This window comes from Ixodes scapularis, unplaced genomic scaffold, assembly GCF_016920785.2.
Source record: "Ixodes scapularis isolate PalLabHiFi unplaced genomic scaffold, ASM1692078v2 PGA_scaffold12__126_contigs__length_90152505, whole genome shotgun sequence".
NCBI lineage: Eukaryota > Metazoa > Arthropoda > Arachnida > Ixodida > Ixodidae > Ixodes > Ixodes scapularis.
In genome coordinates this window covers 65,882,468-65,900,495 of record NW_024609838.1, presented here as the reverse complement: position 1 = coordinate 65,900,495, position 18,028 = coordinate 65,882,468, and positions in this window count along the sequence as shown.

The following is an 18,028-nucleotide window of genomic DNA, read 5'->3' as shown; positions in this document are numbered from 1 at the left end:
AGGCATCAGAGAGAGCCGTATGGGCACTGTATGGTAGCGCAGCAGCTGTTTTCCGCCTTCTGACCATGAAATGTGGACAGACAGTTCAAACAGCCTACCGCAACTGACGCATGAAGCTTTAGGAGGCCTGTGCACGCTGGCAATAACCTCGTCGAAGCAGCGGAGCAAGCCCCACGCCTTTGCTGTGGAAGCTTGCGCACTGTGGGTTATCGCCAGCATGTGCACAGGCCTTCGAAATTTTCGTCAGACAGTTGTGGTAGGTTGTTTAAACTGTTTGTCCACGTTCCATGGTCAGAAGGTGGAAAACACAGCTGCCGCGCAATTGCACACTGCCCTCCAGTGTGCTTCAGTACCGACAACGCATGCTAACATTAAAATAGTGACGGTCTCATGTTGTCAGACTACCAAGCAATTTCGCAAAAGGTTAATTGGGATGAGGAAATTTTCTCTGTAACATCAAGCAACATCGGCCACAGTGTGTGCCCAAACAATGACAGACTTCGATAATTGGTGCTGCAGCTACCATACTCCGTTCACCTCTAAGCTGAGACTGTGGTGAAAGCTACGTCCTTGTTAGACCAGGCTTTTTCCTCTCTTTTGCCATTCATTACGCTCCCAGCCATACTCACGCGCAAAACTTTGGGTCAGGTGATAGGAGCAGTGATGTGACTGGTCTTAGCCATTTTGGAGCAGCTCTTAGAGCAGCCAAACGTTCATTTTGAAGAAGCAAAAGGAGCTTTTGGATCATTACCGCATACTTCATTTTTATTTATATCCCTGCAAAAGGGGGGGGGGGGAGTGAGGAGAGACGGCAAGTGTTAGGAGATCAAACACTAGCTGCTTAGTTGCTTGTGGAAGCGCCAGACACGGTAACAAGAAGGCGACTGTGCAAACTGGCGTGGATGATTATTTTAGGTACGAAATCCCACTTAAGAAATCTTAAAATACAATAGTTTTGAGCGCCTAGGTTTATGTGTCCTTCAAGCTCTAAGGGGGGTTATAACAAAACTGAAATTCTTAATTCAGGCAATAAAACAAAGTATAAAAATAAACCTACAAGAGTCCATAGATACCTTCTTGCACCCCCTCTCGCTCTGGAGGAGTACCTTTCCCCAGTACGCGGGTGCGCTGTGGCAAAGCAAGACACTCTACATCGCGACGTTTAGTTCGCAATTGTTGCTTCACTGCATTACACCACTATGCAGTGAGAAGCGCACTCAACAAAGCTAACTAACCCACCAGAACAGGACATGAACACGAGACTTGTTGCGAAACTTCTGAGTACTGTCAGTACTTGGCACGAAATCAAATTGAATAGTACGTTATTTGAGGCTATTATCAAAAGTCCTGAAAACCCAATACCAGCCTACACTAACGATTCACCCCGGTAGCGAAGCCTGCGGCTGTTATATTTTCAGTAGTATTTAATTAAATTAAGTTCTAGTGCAATGTTGGCGCAAATTCCTAACATTTGGTCAAATGTAGCATGTGTACCAGAATAAGCAGTTTGGCGTAGTTTGGCACAAATGGCGCAGCAATCACCTCACTGGGTGATAAGAGGGAGGCTGATGATTGGTCCGGCAGGGTGAACATAGTATAGACGGTGCACGCTTTTCAAAAGGGTCTATTCAAGGGTAGCTGACAAGATGTTGGTGGCTGCAATACAAATAGCAGAAGTGCATACTGCAATGTTCACCCGTCTCCTCTGATTTTTATATAGCCTTTGTTCTTCTGGTGGGAAGCACTGGATCCCACCACTGCCGGCATGTCGTGGTCGAGACAGGTTAACGACGACAACTGATATACTGCTTACAATACGTGGTCTTGTGGGTTGTCGGGCTGGTGGCATCGACTGCATGATGGTCCTTGTCCGCTAACCCTCTTTTGCATCTTTTTGCTGGTACTTGTCACACGAGGTGCTCTGCTCGGCGGTGAGCTCCGGTATTGCCCACAGCAGTTCTAATTAACAATAAAAACAAAACAAAACAGGATGACAAACCTGTAACTATGTAGCAAACAGAGATGTTTTAGGCTGGCTTAACACGAAAAATCTTTTACAACATTGTGACATCACAAGGCAAACAGAATTTTGGAAGTTTCACGATCTAAACCAAGAAGCACGTACCGCCAAGGGATTGGGGGTCCATTCCACCACCTGGCCATGGTTTGACGAGCAGTTGAGAGCTGGTTACCCCTGTGTGTTTCCTTTTACTCGTCTTTCGTCTTTTTTGCGCTGTTTTAACCCATTCAATATGTCCACCAACAAACTCGCCTAACTTTACACCTTGTTGACACCTTGTCTCGTTACATCTTGAAGTCGCAATAGATGCGATTACAGCCCCTTGAGTTCACGAGCAGCAACCGCTGAAATAGCAACATGCTATTTCTGGTATGGTCACCATCCAAAGATACAATTAGTTCATGCTGTATAGACCCCAACTTTTGAGTGATAACATGCAACTATGCCTATGTCTTTTGCTGATGCACCTGGAACCATAAATTACAAAAGTAGAAAAATACACCAATCTAAATTTGTTGTCAATTAACCTTCTGACCCTGCTGTAATAATGAAGTTAAACTACAAGCATACACAGATTCATTAAAAAAATGAAAGCCGCTTACAACTCCCTGTAACGCCGAATTGGAGCACAGCTCTTGAGGAGGAGGACGGAAGGGCACTGGGGGGGGGGGGTTAAACTAACCAGGGGGGGGTCACGTGACCCCCAATGCCGATGATGTCATCACTGACGTCCCTGATGACGTCATCAGTGACGATGACGATGCGGGTACCGATGACGTCATTAGTGACGTCACTGATGACTCCACCAGTGATGATGACGATGACGATGCGATTGTCGGTGACGTCATCAGTGACGTCGCTGATGACGTCATCAGTGATGATGACGATGACGATGCGGATGCCGGTGACGATATCAGTGACGTCACTGATGACGTCATCAGTGATGATGACGATGACGATGACGATGCGGATGTCGGTAACGTCATCAGTGATGATGACGATGACGATGCGGATGCCGGTGACGTCATCAGTGATGATGACGATGACGATGTGGATGCCGGTGACGTCATCAGTGATGATGACGATGACGATGTGGATGCCGGTGACGTCATCAGTGATGATGACGATGACGATGTGGATGCCGGTGACGTCATCAGTGATGATGACGATGACGATGTGGATGCCGGTGACGTCATCAGTGATGATGACGATATGGATGCCGGTGACGTCACCAGTGATGATGACGATGACGATGTGGATGCCGGTGACGTCATCAGTGATGATGACGATGACGATGTGGATGCCGGTGACGTCGTTAGTGATGATGACGATGACGATGTGGATGCCGGTGACGTCATCAGTGATGATGACGATGACGATGTGGATGCCGATGACGTCATCAGTGATGATGACGATGACGATGTGGATGCCGATGACGTCATCAGTGATGATAACGATGACGATGTGGATGCCGGTGACGTCATCAGTGACGATGACGTCATCGGGGGGTCACGCGACATCGGCGGGGGTCACGTGACCTCGGGGGGTCACGTGACCTCGAGGAGGGGTCACGTGACCTCGAGGAGGGGTCACGTGACCTCAGGAGAGTCACGTGACTTCGGGGGGTCACGTGACCCCCCTCGAGGTCACGTGACCCTGGTGGGGGGCTCGCGCGGTGCATTATGGGACATTTCCCATGATGCACCGCGCGGTTATGCCGACGGCGACGCCGACGGCGACGGCGACGGCGACGGCGACGCCGCTCAAGCCGGAAACGGGCCCCTAAGAGCTGCGCTCTAAAAAATGAAAGCCATTTACGACTCCCTGTTACGCGAATTGGATCGCAGCTCTTGAGGAGGAGGGGGAAGGGTACTGAGGGGAGGGTAGACCACCCCTCCTCCTCCGCCTTCTCCTCCTCCTCCCCTCATTCTTGAATATACTCCGGGGATCATCTGACCTCGGGGAGAGGGTGTCACGTGACCTGGGGGGTCACGTGACTTTGGGGGATGGGGCACGTGACCTCAGGGAGGGGGTCACGTGACTTGGGGAGTCACGTGACCGTCGGTGTCACGTGACCTCTGGGAGTCTCGTGATCTTGGGTGTCACGTGACCTTGGGTGTCACGTGACCTTGTGGTGGCCTTGGTGGGTCACGTGACCTCGCGGTTCCGCCGACGGCGACGGCGACGCCGACGCCGCTCTAGCCGGAAACGGGCGCCTAAGAGCAGCGCTCTAAAATATGTTTAATATCTATCTTGAATGAATTGCTATATTTTTATTGTAAATGTCCGATTCTTGCGAGAACATCCAACGCAGTCATGGAAATGTGACAGAGACATCGTGTGACATTTGGGAGGCGAGTCACCTTACCACGGTCATTGCTATCCTGGCTGCAACCATGCCAGTTGACAGTGTCACCATATACTTTACCAGGAAAATTATATTTGTCGCCATTAATTTACGCCAGCGCACCCACAGTGCTAAATATTGCTCTTTTAGCGGTGTAAACACCACGCATCCGAGAGAATGCATGAGGATCAGACCGTTCACACTGTACAACAGTCATGCCGCACCAAGCGGGAGGGCTGCCGTGGGCACACCGAGGTACCGGGTATGCCGAGACAGTAGAGGCAGCTGTCTCGACTAGTGCTCCAGGTGTCTTTAACCATAGATGGCAACAGTCATCTATTGTTGCCATCAATCATCCCAATAAACAGATCTCACTAAGCTTTCTACGCATGCGTTATGCCGCGATAACTTTAGTTAACAGGAGGCAGTGCACGAGACGGCTCCTGTCGTCTCGTCCCATGCAAAGCTCCAGGGGGGTTCTCACACATGCAGGAACACTAAAGTTCCTTTGATGCATTGCGGCAGCGGCGGCTTAACGAAACTGGCTGGTGAGATTGGTCTATAGAAAGGCAAAAACCTGAGGCTGCTGCCACATCCAGTCCCTCCAACCACGCAGAGCCTGTTCGTGCCAAGGCCATGGGATTCTCATGGGGTGAGATATTTTTATAGTAAAGTATTTGGTGTCGTCATGTCATAACCTGGTGGTTTTCAGCACAAATGTGATATATATTTCTTCTTCACTTTCAAAGAATTCTGTTACATCAGAAAGATGAGAGATTGAAAACAGGGATGGAGAAGAACGTCAGAAGAAAGGAGAGGTGAAGCAAAGCGACTGAACGAATCGTCCTGGGCGAGCCAACGCAGGACGCCTGTTTGTGCGAAGCACGGGCTGGGGTGGCGTGTTGCCTAACCTGGGGGCCTTTAAAGGAAACCTAGCCCGGGCTTGGCTCCACCGCCAAGACCCCAGTTTCATCAGACATGGGGCACCTAGCACTGCCTGGCATGCAGGGGGTCTGAACCCATGCTGGGCTCGGGGCTCATGGTGATTGGTGACACCACTCACCAAACACCCACAAGCGCACAGGTCTCTTGAGGCAACGCAACCCTGTAAAAAGGCATTCAGTACATGAAGTGATACTGATCAAGCCAAACGAGAGATACACTCCAACTGAAAGAAAATAAAAGCTCAGCTCAGACATATGATAGATGCCCAAGTGCGGTTGTCAGTCAAAACCAATGTATTTTACATGCTCCAAGTGAATTAATGGTTATCAAAGATAAACTCAAAGCTACAAAGCAAAATGTGCCCAAAATACTAATGCTGAGTGTAAGTATGCACAGCTTTTAGAGCGCAGCTCTTAGGGGCCCGTTTCCGGCTTGAGCGGCGTCGCCGTCGCCATCGCCGTCGCCGTCGCCGTCGCCGTCGCCGTCGGCGTAACCGCGCGGTGCATCATGGGAAATGTCCCATAATGCACCGCGCGAGCCCCCCACCAGGGTCACGTGACCTCTAGGGGGGTCACGTGACCCCCCGAAGTCACGTGACTCCCCTGAGGTCACGTGACCCCTCCTCGAGGTCACGTGACCCCCCGAGGTCACGTGACCCCCGCCGATGTCGCGTGACCCCCGATGACGTCATCGTCACTGATGACGTCACCGGCATCCACATCGTCATCGTCATCATCACTGATGACGTCATCGGCATCCACATCGTCATCGTCATCATCACTGATGACGTCATCGGCATCCACATTGTCATCGTCATCATCACTGATGACGTCACCGGCATCCACATCGTCATCGTCATCATCACTGATGACGTCACCGGCATCCACATCGTCATCGTCATCATCACTGGTGACGTCACCGGCATCCATATTGTCATCGTCATCATCACTGATGACGTCACCGGCATCCACATCGTCATCGTCATCATCACTGATGACGTCATCGGCATCCACATCGTCATCGTCATCATCACTGATGACGTCACCGGCATCCAAATCGTCATCATCATCATCACTGATGACGTCACCGGCATCCGCATTGTCATCGTCATCATCACTGATGACGTTACCGACATCCGCATCGTCATCGTCATCGTCATCATCACTGATGACGTCATCAGTGACGTCACTGATATCGTCAACGGCATCCGCATCGTCATCGTCATCATCACTGATGACGTCATCAGCGACGTCACTGATGACGTCACCGACAATCGCATCGTCATCGTCATCATCACTGGTGGAGTCATCAGTGACGTCACTAATGACGTCATCGGTACCCGCATCGTCATCGTCACTGATGACGTCATCAGGGACGTCAGTGATGACATCATCGGCATTGGGGGTCACGTGACCCCCCCCTGGTTAGTTTAACCCCCCCCAGTGCCCTTCCCTCCTCCTCCTCAAGAGCTGCGCTCCAATTCGGCGTTACAGGGAGTTGTAAGCGGCTTTCATTTTTTTAACCGAAATACCTAATAATGTGTTCATTTCACTCGTCTTTCTAATTAAGTGACACCTCTTTTTCAACTACAAATGGAATATGCTCATGTGGAACCTATAACGTCAAGCTAAATCTGGGTCATTTCTTTTCTGCTGCGTGCTGGCTTGCTCAAAATGAAATTAGGTGGCCTTATCTCGGTCTCAAAAAAAAAATTGTCAAGGCTACTGCTGCCTTAGCAAAGCTTTTTCTTGAGGCTCCCTTAGATAGACCGACTGAGTTACTTTCGAATAAGCCAGCCAATACATACATTATGGACGAACAGAATCAAGATTAGACATTCCACTGAAACGAGTAGCCAAGTGAAATCACCAATTAGCTGAACGCTCAGGCGCTTCTAACCTGCCAACTCGGTAGCCTTCAACAAAAACTATTTTCATTGTAACAGTTGGCAAAGTAGATGTGAAACACGTACACGACGAAGACAGGCATTGTATGATGGTTCCCACATCAGTTGTAGCTGGCGCCCTATGACACTGTGATATAGCACGTCCCGATGTCGCATTCTGGTGAGCTGGCCGACGCAAGCAGAAGTGGCAACCGCCTATTTCGGTCATTCCACTGCAGTGTCAGCTGTATGCAGTTTGAATGTTTTCGTGTTCTGCGAAGTTACTGCAAGCACAATGAGTGACAAGGAAGATGTGGTGATATCACCATCTCAACTACCAACAAACAAAGCATTGCAACAACGATAACGATGCCGAGAAGTGGTGCTAAAACGCTGAAAGGTAGTGCATGCTTTGGGTTTGCTGCATAATTGGTTTTGCTTTAAAGTTCAGAAGGTGAAGAGGAATTGCAACGGCCAGGGTCCTTTGAGTAACAACCGCTACGATGTCACGTAAGCACTGCGGAAGGTGTTAGCTGTGCCGGGGCTCATGTTTCGTAATGACGCACTGTGCCTGTTGTCATGTGCCCGTCACTATATACCTCAAGCAGTGCGAGGAAGATGTGCGTTGGTAAACAGTGAGAGCCAGCCAAGCAGCACCAAAACAGGACCTGGAAGGGTGCATGGGCACATCCAGCTTTGTCACCAGAGAGGCCTGAGCCAAGCTGCGCTTTGAGTGGAGCCTGAGCAGAATGCACGAAGGAGGTCCAGACAGGCCTCCCTTTATGTACGTCACAAAAAGGTGCCTACCGCACACTATTATGTATATAGAAAATCCGATATGGAACGCAGTCTTTCCTCAAAATAAGATTTAGTCACTTTCCATGATCCCGGGTGTGGCTTGGGGTCTCGAAAAATGACAGCCTTGGCAAGTTCTTGCCCCCATGTGCCACGACAAATGCCCAAAACGGCACCAAGAATACAAGAACGCACTAAGAGAGGCTTATTTTTATTCACCTTTTCTGCCTTGTATAGGAAAGCGACGCAGCCTTGTGGTTATAGCTGGCAACTGGCAATTGAGCAGGCATTATCAGTATACAGGAGGCTATGCTCTCTGACCATTAATATCTTAATCTTACTTATGCTTTATGACACCTATCCAGGTCAGTCATGAAAAGTTTGGCACGCACTATCTTCTTGTACCCCGGTGTTGACAAATACATTTAAGACAACGTAAGAAGGTGTGAAACATCTGCTTAGTCCTGTTAAATGCCCCTCGTGCAGGTTCGGGTCAGCTGATTGGATACCAAGCAACGCTGAACATGGCTTATATTATGCCGTACTGCTGGAGAGTTCCGTAATACTGATCGCGGTCCACTCGGACACAAAGGAGATAGAAGCATTGCCCGAGACCACAGTGGAAGCCCAGTGCGACATATTTTGATTGATTTGGACAGCCAAGGACACTTGTGTATGACAACGTACCCAGGTTAGTAGTATTGTTTTGAAACAGTTTTACAACGGTCATGTACATCACCCCTTTCCCACTTTGTATTACCCGCAGTTCATCGGGTTATCCAAGCATGCGATAGGTGGAGACAAGGGGGCATTTCTGAGGTTCAACCTCACAGTCTTGGAACAAGGCTTGCACGCACTTCCCCACTGTTGTGAAGTTCCACTGCTGCAGAACCTCAGAAAAAGATAGGAAGTGTTCTTCTTAACTGTTATTTGGTTACCACATCAGATCCCAGATTGATTTTTGTCTACATGCATTTGGACTCGTCCTCGAACGTGGGAGGCAATCACCCTTTTGGTGTGGGACAGACTGTGTGGGCACGCAATTAGGCCTATGGTGGATTCCTGAAATTGTCTACTCACTTGATCTTATACGGATGACAACAGTAGGCACTTCAAGAGGACAGCACCAACAGCAGGCGGATCAGCTCTGGACACAGCTTTCCCAAAAGTGGGCCCGCCTGCCTGCAGTAATTTTTTGACGGAGAGGCAACCATGTTGGAGGTTCAGTAATTCAATGATCAGGCTGCTCCTTGGCAGCAGGAGACATCCAAAAGGGGCTGGTAGGGCGGATAGTTGATGGGGTACCCTGATGGGAAACAAGTAGTGGCCGGGGTTCACAGTCACCGCGAACCCTACCGGCAACAAAGCAGAGGTGATTGACGTTTAGGTTTAATTAAATATAGAGCAGAGTATCAGAACTGAAGAACAAGAATTGCAAAAGAGGCGGAAGCTCCGGCTCAAACTTGCACTCATAATAGTACAAATAGTGTCTGTGACGACGTAACAAACTAGCAAAAGCCAATTATTAGATTCTCCTTTCCTTATATTTTGTTTAAACAAAACCCCAAGAAAGACATTAAGGGGGTACAGAATCAAAACTTGGAATATCCCCAGAACACTTCGAAAAGAGTGAAATATAATCCATGATATCCGTAAATGATAATCACACACTTGTATTTTCAGCAGATGGCTATATTTCTATAGCCATCTGCTATTTTCAGCATATGGCTACAGATTCTGGCAAGCGCTTCAAGATCAGCCATTGAGTCGTCACGACGCATCTCGAGATGTTTGCCCGTGACGTCACGCTCGCAACGTCACGGGCCCATACAAGGCCAAGGGTATAGTAATTGCGATCGTCGTCACTAAGTGGCGCCAGCTTTATCGTCAGCACGTTACAATTCTGCCAAGTGGGAATGCCCGCGGTACGGTGTACAAGACCCACTGATCTCTATGTCTATTTGCTCGATCGAGTTTGACCAGCTCCGCCTATGGATACGCCATGGTCGGCCATGTTTTTGTTAGAGTTATAGACCAGTGCCCGAAATCCTAGCCCCCAGCGATAAAAATGGTAAATAATAACCTCAAACCCATGCTCTTGTGAAGAGAGGGGCTGCGCATAAAACTATCATTTTGCTTTTTACACCGTTCTTGGCATCGGTGTTGTTCTTGGAGTTTCGTGACTGTGCATTTCTGACGTTTTCGCACTAGAATATCTCCGAAGTTTTCTAAAAATACTGAGTCTTGCGAAAAGCGCAGCCCCCCTACTTTGTAATGACGTCAGCAAAAGCAAACATGGCATCGCCCATGGACGGAGCCACTGATCTCTATGTCTATTTGCTGGATCGCGTTTGACCAGCTCCTCCTATGGACCGGAATGCGGTCACTGGCGGCCATCTTTAGGTAGAGTTATATCATCTCTAGCCATCATAGTAATATGGCGGACAGCGCAATGGCGGCAGGCTGCCATGAAAATAGCCGTAGATCTAGTACACTGTACCGTGGGTGACATTTCGTGCTTGATTGAAGTTGTTCGACGAAGCAGATTCTTGAAACCCGGCGTGAACGGTAGCCTCATTTTTGAGGACCCGGCAAAAGTTCTACGAAAGCGCAGCACCGGGGGAAAGCAGCGCAGCTCGCATCAAAAGCAGACCCCGTACCGTCGTCTGCTTTCGATGCTTCTTTCGATGCGACTTTCGATACGTGCTGTGCTGCTTTTCTCCCGGTGCTGCGATTTCGTGAAACTTTTACCAGGTCCTCAAAAACCGGACTACTGTTCACGCCGGGTTTCAGAAACATGTTTTGTCAAATAATTTTAATCAGGCACGCAATATCACCCACGCTATTTTGACCGCAGCCTGCCAACCCACCTGCCAAAACGCTCTCTGCCATGGATGGATGATAGCGGCTGCAGCAGCTTACATTGGCTAGAGGTGATATAACTCTACCTAAAGATGGCCGCCAGTGACCGCATTCGCGGAGCAGGCAAACGCGATCCAGCAATTGTCATAGAGATCAGTGGACGGAGCGGACACTGGTCTATATTATCTCTAGCCATCATAGTAATATGGCGCACAGCGCTATGGCGGCAGGCTGCCATAAAATAGCCGTGGATCTAGTACACTGTGTTGCGGGTGATATTTCGTGCTTGATTGAAGTTTCTCGACGAATCAGATTCTTGAAACTCGGTGTGAACGGTAGCCCCATCCTTGAGGACCCGGCGAAAGTTCTACGAAAGCGCAGCATCGAGAAAAAGCAGCGCAGCTCACATCAAAAGCAGACGCGTACCGGCGTCTGCTTTTGATGCTTCTATCGATGCGACTTTCTATGCGCGCTGTGCTGCTTCTCCCCGGTGCTGCAATTTGGTGAAACTTTCACCGGGTCCTCAAAGATCGAGCTACCGTTCACGCCGGGTTTTAACAAAATGTTTCGTCAAACAATTTCAATCAAGAACGAAATATAAACCTCCGCTATTTTTGACACAACGCTGTCTGCCATGGATGGATGGTAGTGGCTGCACCAGCTGTACTTTGGCTAGGGGTAATATAAGTCTACTGAAAAGATGGCCGCCAGTGGCCGCATACGCGGATCGGGCAAACGCGGTACAGCAAATAAACATAGAGATCAGTGACTAGACCTGAGAGTTGCGCCAAGCGCCGCTCGCTCCCGCACGCCTCCATCGGACACGTCATACCGTGGGGTAGCTCCTGATGGGCCCGTGACACGAGACATTCCAACAAAGCTCAGACCTCAACTACCAGGCGGTATTAACAGATTGTTTTATTTGTTTTAAAATGGCTTTTCTTGCATTTACAGACTGCTGTTCGTGAGCTGCTGTCTTGAAGCGGACCATGTCTACATAAAAAAATAGGCGCTAAAATTTTGCTTTCGTGCCGCATTAAAGCAGACCGAAAAACTACTACTCTCCCATTCTTTATATTTTTTTAACAGTAGCTATAGGTAAACTACAATAATAAAAAACATCAGAACATGACACTTATCTTCCAATACCCACAAGGAGTCAATGAGAAATGATATTGAAAAAAATTTCATATCCGAGGAAAGTTAGTCATATTTGAGATAGTTACAGTCAGAGGAAAATGTCGCCTTAACGGCTGCTGCAGAGGTGACAGGCATTTATGATAAAAATGTTTTCTTAGAAGAAGAGCCCGAACAGAAACAACTAATTTCACAGCACTGCGATTCACCGAAAGCACCCGTCTTGAACGGAGTAGATGCTAGCTCCTCCGCGTACGGGCAGCCGTCGATGAAGCTTCGTGTCGCGTGCTGGTGCAGGCTGGTTCTTCAACATAGGGTTTCGAGCGAGGAGGCCAATCAAGACAGCGGCCGTCTTGTAAACACCAACTTCTTGGGAGGTCAGAACTAGGTGGCCATCTTGTGCGCTGACTATATTTCACCATACATCTCTCTTTCGCCACCTGATCACGCTCCCGCTCATTCCCACACACCGAGGACTGGGTCAGGTGATGAAAGGGAGGCGGCTGATTGGTTCAGCGGGCACGTAGTGTCAGCCCAGAGCCGTGTATAGAGAGAGTTTAGTCAATGGAAGGCGCGGGCACAGCCTGGGCGTCTGCCAGAAGCAGAAAGTGGGCTTGACATTCTCTTTTGGCCAACCAGAAGCCTAAAAGAATCCCTGGCGGTAGTAGCGAGAAACTGTTTTAATCATAGGTATATGTTGGTATATGGTTTTAATAGGCACGTAAGTGTGAAGTGTTGTGACCCTCCATGGCCAAAATAGGCTGCACGTGACGTTACGATCATGATCATGCAGAAAGATGTAAGAAACAAATGTGCGGCTCAACTCTGTTCTGCTCAGGGAGAGTGTGACCGCTCAGACGGTAAATTCCCAGCCCTCGGCACACGGATTATGTCGGTCGTTCCGCCAGTCGCACTCTTCCACCTTAATTTCAGATGACCGTGATTGAAACATCACGTGCACCATATTTTCACTCACCGAGATTTACTCTGAAACACTTATTTTGTTTCTCGCAACCACTGCCAGGGTATTATATCCAGCCTCTGATTGGCTACATTCGAATTTGTGAAGACGCCCTGGAACACGCCCAGCCGGCTTTCGGCCAATGGCACCTCCTCATGTGTCTCCCATACTTCGCAACGAATTGCCAAACTTTTTACATGTATGGCTCTGTCTGAGCTTTGGGCTGAACAAAGTATACATTCTTAAAAACAAAGGAGTCCAAAGGGAGTCACTGCTTCCATGACTCTCTTTGACACTTCACGACTCTCTTGGAGAGTCAATTTTTCGTGCGACTCTGTTTTGACTTTTCCCCTTCTCAACGGGAGTCACAGGTCAGCAGCATTTGCCCTACCGAAAAAAAACAGTATGAATGCTGCTTCGCGGAGTCCAGCCGGCAACCCAAGCCCCGCTGTTTCCCTATGCACCTCTAGAAAGGGAGTCCGACACAATTTAGTTCAAAGCTTTTTCGACATTTTTTTTCAATAATAATTGTCACAAAAAAAATTAAAAAGGAAAGGAAAAAAAAATAATGCACAAAGTTTCGTCGACATTAATTTTTCTCAAAAATAATTGTAAAAATAAAACAAAAAAACGCGTTTATTTTTTTTTTGCATTGAACTTGGGTTCGCTCCGTAAGAAGCGCGCATCTTTCCCCATAGCTATACCTCCGAGTACTCGTTTCGAGAATTCGTTTTATACGAGATTCAACAAGTTTCGCGTCGTGAATATTATTCGAAACCGAATCCTGCGGCTGCATTTTACATATTTCTGGAACTGTCGCGGGGTGCGTCTTTGGGAGTAAGTGAAGGTGCAGCAGCGTATTCAAGACTGTACTCCGTTTCATACGTAGCATGCAACGCAGTCAAAGCTAGCGCAACGGTTTGCATCGCCGACCGTGTCTACGTTCACCCCATAAAATAGTGCGTCCCTTGCGAAAACAGTTAAAAAAAAGTTGAAAAATATGCCTCCTTGGAGCTAGCAACTGATAGTGGTGTTATGATTTCGACGGAGCACAAATTTTTTTCAATAAAAAGAAAAAGATAATGTAAACTACTTTAAATTGTTTTCGTTTTCGTCCGTGCAACAGCCGCTGCGGGTTTTCGGGTTTTGTGGCACTGGCTGGTTTTGAGAAGATGGCGTCTTATGCAACAAGCTCAAGTACCTCTCCTGCTCGGATATTTTCGAAGATTCGTTGTGCGCAGACCTTGAAAGAGTGCAAGCAGGTGATTGCCAACGTGTACGCGAGTACAAGAACGCGTTTCCCGAAGAAGTCGGTCGTGAAGTCCTGTAGACGGTCAGTAACAACACCGGAGTGTGCGCCCATACTGTCGCGAAGTACAGGGTGACAGAAAAGAAAATTTACACGGTCTTTTAACCGCAAAAATAAACTAGGCATCGCCGAACGCTCATTCTTCGCCCAAAGGCAGCGCTAGAGGTCACAACCAGATGCCAAAGTTTCAGCCCGATCCGATATCTTAATCAAAAGTTATTGGTGATTTTCTGAAAATTTCAATGGGAAAATGGCGGCCGACAGAGTTTTCAAACACATAAAGCTCTATGGCACCGGAAACCGAAAACGGACAAAAATGGGCTCCATTTTCCCATTGAAATTTTCAGAAAATCACTTATAAATTTTGATTAAGTTATCGAATCGGGCTGAAACTTTGGCGTCTGGTTGTGACCTCTAGCGCTACTTTTGGGCGGAGAATGAGCGTTCGGCGATGCCTAGTTTATTTTTGTGGAGAAAAAGACCGTGTAAATTTCCTTTTGTGACACCCTGTACAAGGTGCAGTGTCTATCTGGCAAGCTGGCGTCCCCGAAGCGAAGACCTCGCCATGTAGAAGTTTCGAGCACGGGAACTGTCAAGCATGCCGAATTCACACACAACACCATTCGCCTGAAGGTGCATCGCAAGTACCCCGAGAGGGGGATTTCTACCCTTGACAGCTATTTCAAAATAAACTGTTCAGGCCACAACTATTGTCGATTAACGTCCTGTTATAAATTTTGGGGCAAGGCTGCTATCAGTGAGATTCCTCATTCCACGCTGCACGAAAGAAAAATATACCTCGGTGTTGGAGGCAAACAACACTTGCAAAGCGGCAGAGCAGATGGTAGAAATGTGGCCTTTTGGCGACTTATAAATAAAAAGCGAGAAGAAAGGAGGAGTTGAAATATGCAGTTCGGTAATGCACACAATCTTGCACAAAAAATATGTCCAAAAACGAAAAAAAAAAACTGCGCGTCTAGTGGGTTTGATCTACTGCCGCCGAGACGTCGATGATGATGATAATGATGATGATGATGATCTTGCAGCTGTTCCCTTTGTATCGGGTGGTTCCGAACTTCGTACCTAGCCAAAAAAAAAATATATATATATATTAAACAAGAAAAAAAAAACTTATTTCTTCGCGTTCAATTTGCTTTTGTCCTTCGCCACCAGTCCTCCAGTCTGCTTTTCGTTCTTCCGATTACTTTCCAGCTCCGTCCAATCGGCTTCGTGGACGCTGCGGCGCGCGTTTCAACCTCACTTCGAGGGATAGCAACAGCATCTCTATCACGAAACGCGTTCAGCGCTGACCCCGTGGCAGGTGATTGGAAGCCGAGTGCTTCTGCCAGCAATTGGGCTTGTGGAAGGGGCTGGCCACGTGTCTGTCCGTTTTCAGGAGCGTAATACCACTGCACCGGATGGCTTGGTTGCAGGCTTGTGCATGAGAGGACGATGTGTTCGATGGTTTCATCCGCTTCTTCACAAGCCCGGCATGTTGTTGTTTCCACCATCCGATTCTATTTCTGTTGGTACACTAGTGCTCTCAGCCCTCCTGCACGTGCCTCAAAAAGCAAGCGGCTGCCCAGGCTGTTATCATATAACTGAGCCTCCGCTGATATTGTACTTTTGCTGAGGTTGTACACCCGTAGCGTTGACTTGCTCTTGGCCGCCTTTGCCCACTGAAGGGCCTCCTCATCACGCACTCTCTTCCGCACCTCCGTTTCCCACTTTGTGTCTGTATTGGCCCTCACGGGCACTGTGAAGAAACCAAATTTTTTTTTCCAGTTGGTATAGCCGCTTCCTCCATCTTGTCTGTATACTTGTAAGGTGGATGTATACGAAGGGTCGCTTTGCCAACCGATTTCGGTCCATGAATCGCAGCCGCCCGTTTTAGCCGATCTTGCTCGTCGCTTCTCTGGCTTCGAAGGATGACCACCCGAGGTCTCCTTGGACACCCTCGTTGGCCACCATACCATGGCATCCTACGGCCTGCCTCCCGACGTCTCGCTGACGGCGCTCCAATATCTCCCGCACATCCCCGGGTACGCAGATAACAGCGTTGGCAAAAGTCAGTCCCGGTAATATGGCCGCTTTCCAAAGTTCTCGTGTAACAACAAACCGGTTGCAGCTCCATAAGTTTCGTTTGCGAAGAACGTTGGTGCCTCGTATAGCTGCCTGTCGGAGATGTAGATGGTGCTCGGCCAAGTACTCTTGCTTATAGGTGAGTGTAATACCGAGGTACTTGTAAGTGTCTTGCTCGGGGATTTTTTCGCCATTCAGCACGCAGTTACCTATATTAGGCTCTTGAGGCCCAACTAGCTGCATCACTGCCGACTTTTTGTTGTTAAAGCGAAGGCCTCGCGCATCCGCCTCCTCATCGCAAATGTATACCAGTTTCTGTAAGTCTTCTGCAGTCTCCGCCATCAGTACAATGTCGTCCGCAAATGTAAGACCCGGCAGTACCCAATTTACCTCCTCGCCTTCCTCTAAATGCACCAATGAGAACCCGACTCCAGACTGAACCAGGCGCCTCTCCAGTCCCGACACATAGAGGATGCACAAGAGCGGTGAAAGCGGACAGCCTTGTCGGAGACCCCTTGTCACCGTCACTTCTTCTGGCACCATTTAGCTCCGTTTTCACCGTGTTGCCCGAATACAGCCATCAAATGAGCGTTAATCACTGGTGCGGAAGACCAAGTTCTTCCAGGTACACAATCAGTACGTCATGAGGCACACTGTCATAGCCCTTGGCGATATCAAGAAAGCAGCACAGCAGACTTCTTTCTTCTTTACGCGCAACCTCAATACATTGGTTGATCGTAAAGAGGTTATCTTCCAGTCGGCGATCCCGACGGAAACCTCCCTGGAGCTCTGTGAGCACCCCACTCCCCTCTGCCCATGTCGCCATATTTTCTTTCACGATACGCGCGAAGACTCGGTATATCGTGTCACTGTTAGTGGCCGATAGTCCCGAAGGTGTTTTCGGTTTCCACCCTTCTTCGGGATTAGGACAACCCGGCCAAGTCGCCAGTCTTGTGGCAAAGGCTCTGCGCCGCAGAAGATTGCACTGAAGATCGCTGCCAGTTGTTTCATGGAGTCTTTTCCCATGGATTTGAGACAAGAGGCTGGGATTCCGTCTAGACCCTGGGAGGTAGGTGTCTTCAGGTGCGTCAGTGCTCGAAGAATTGTCACCCAGCCTATGACCTCTTCTTGAGAATGTTCTCCTGTGTTTGTCGGCCGCCAGTCTAGTTGGGGAGCTGCCGGCTCTTCGGAGACAAAGGTCTCCTTCAGGTAGTTCGTCAAGTAGGTGCCAAGGTCGTTAGGTACCTCCCCAGTGACCTCGTCGACAATAGTGGTTTCCTGGTCTCTGCCATCTAAGGACCCAAGGTAGGCCCAAAACTTCCTCGGTGCGTCTTTACCGCTGCACCGGATATCTTGGACCGTAGCCAGATCAGCAGTTGTTATCTTCTGCTGGATGAGTTGTTTAGCATATCTTTTGCGAATCTGATACACCTGCCATTTCTCACCAATCTCTTCCAGCCCAGAGCGGAGTGCCAATCGATGACACCTGTTAGCTTCTTGGCGGGCATGAATGGCGGACTTGACTTCAGCGTCCCACCATCTCTTACGGTGTCTACGTCCGATTAATGTTCTCGGTGTGTGTCACTCGATGAGGTCTTTAAGCACTGTGATGTAGTCTTGATATCCAGCTGCCCGTATCCTGTTGTCGCTTTTTTCAAAACTCTTCATTACGCTCTCAACTGCAC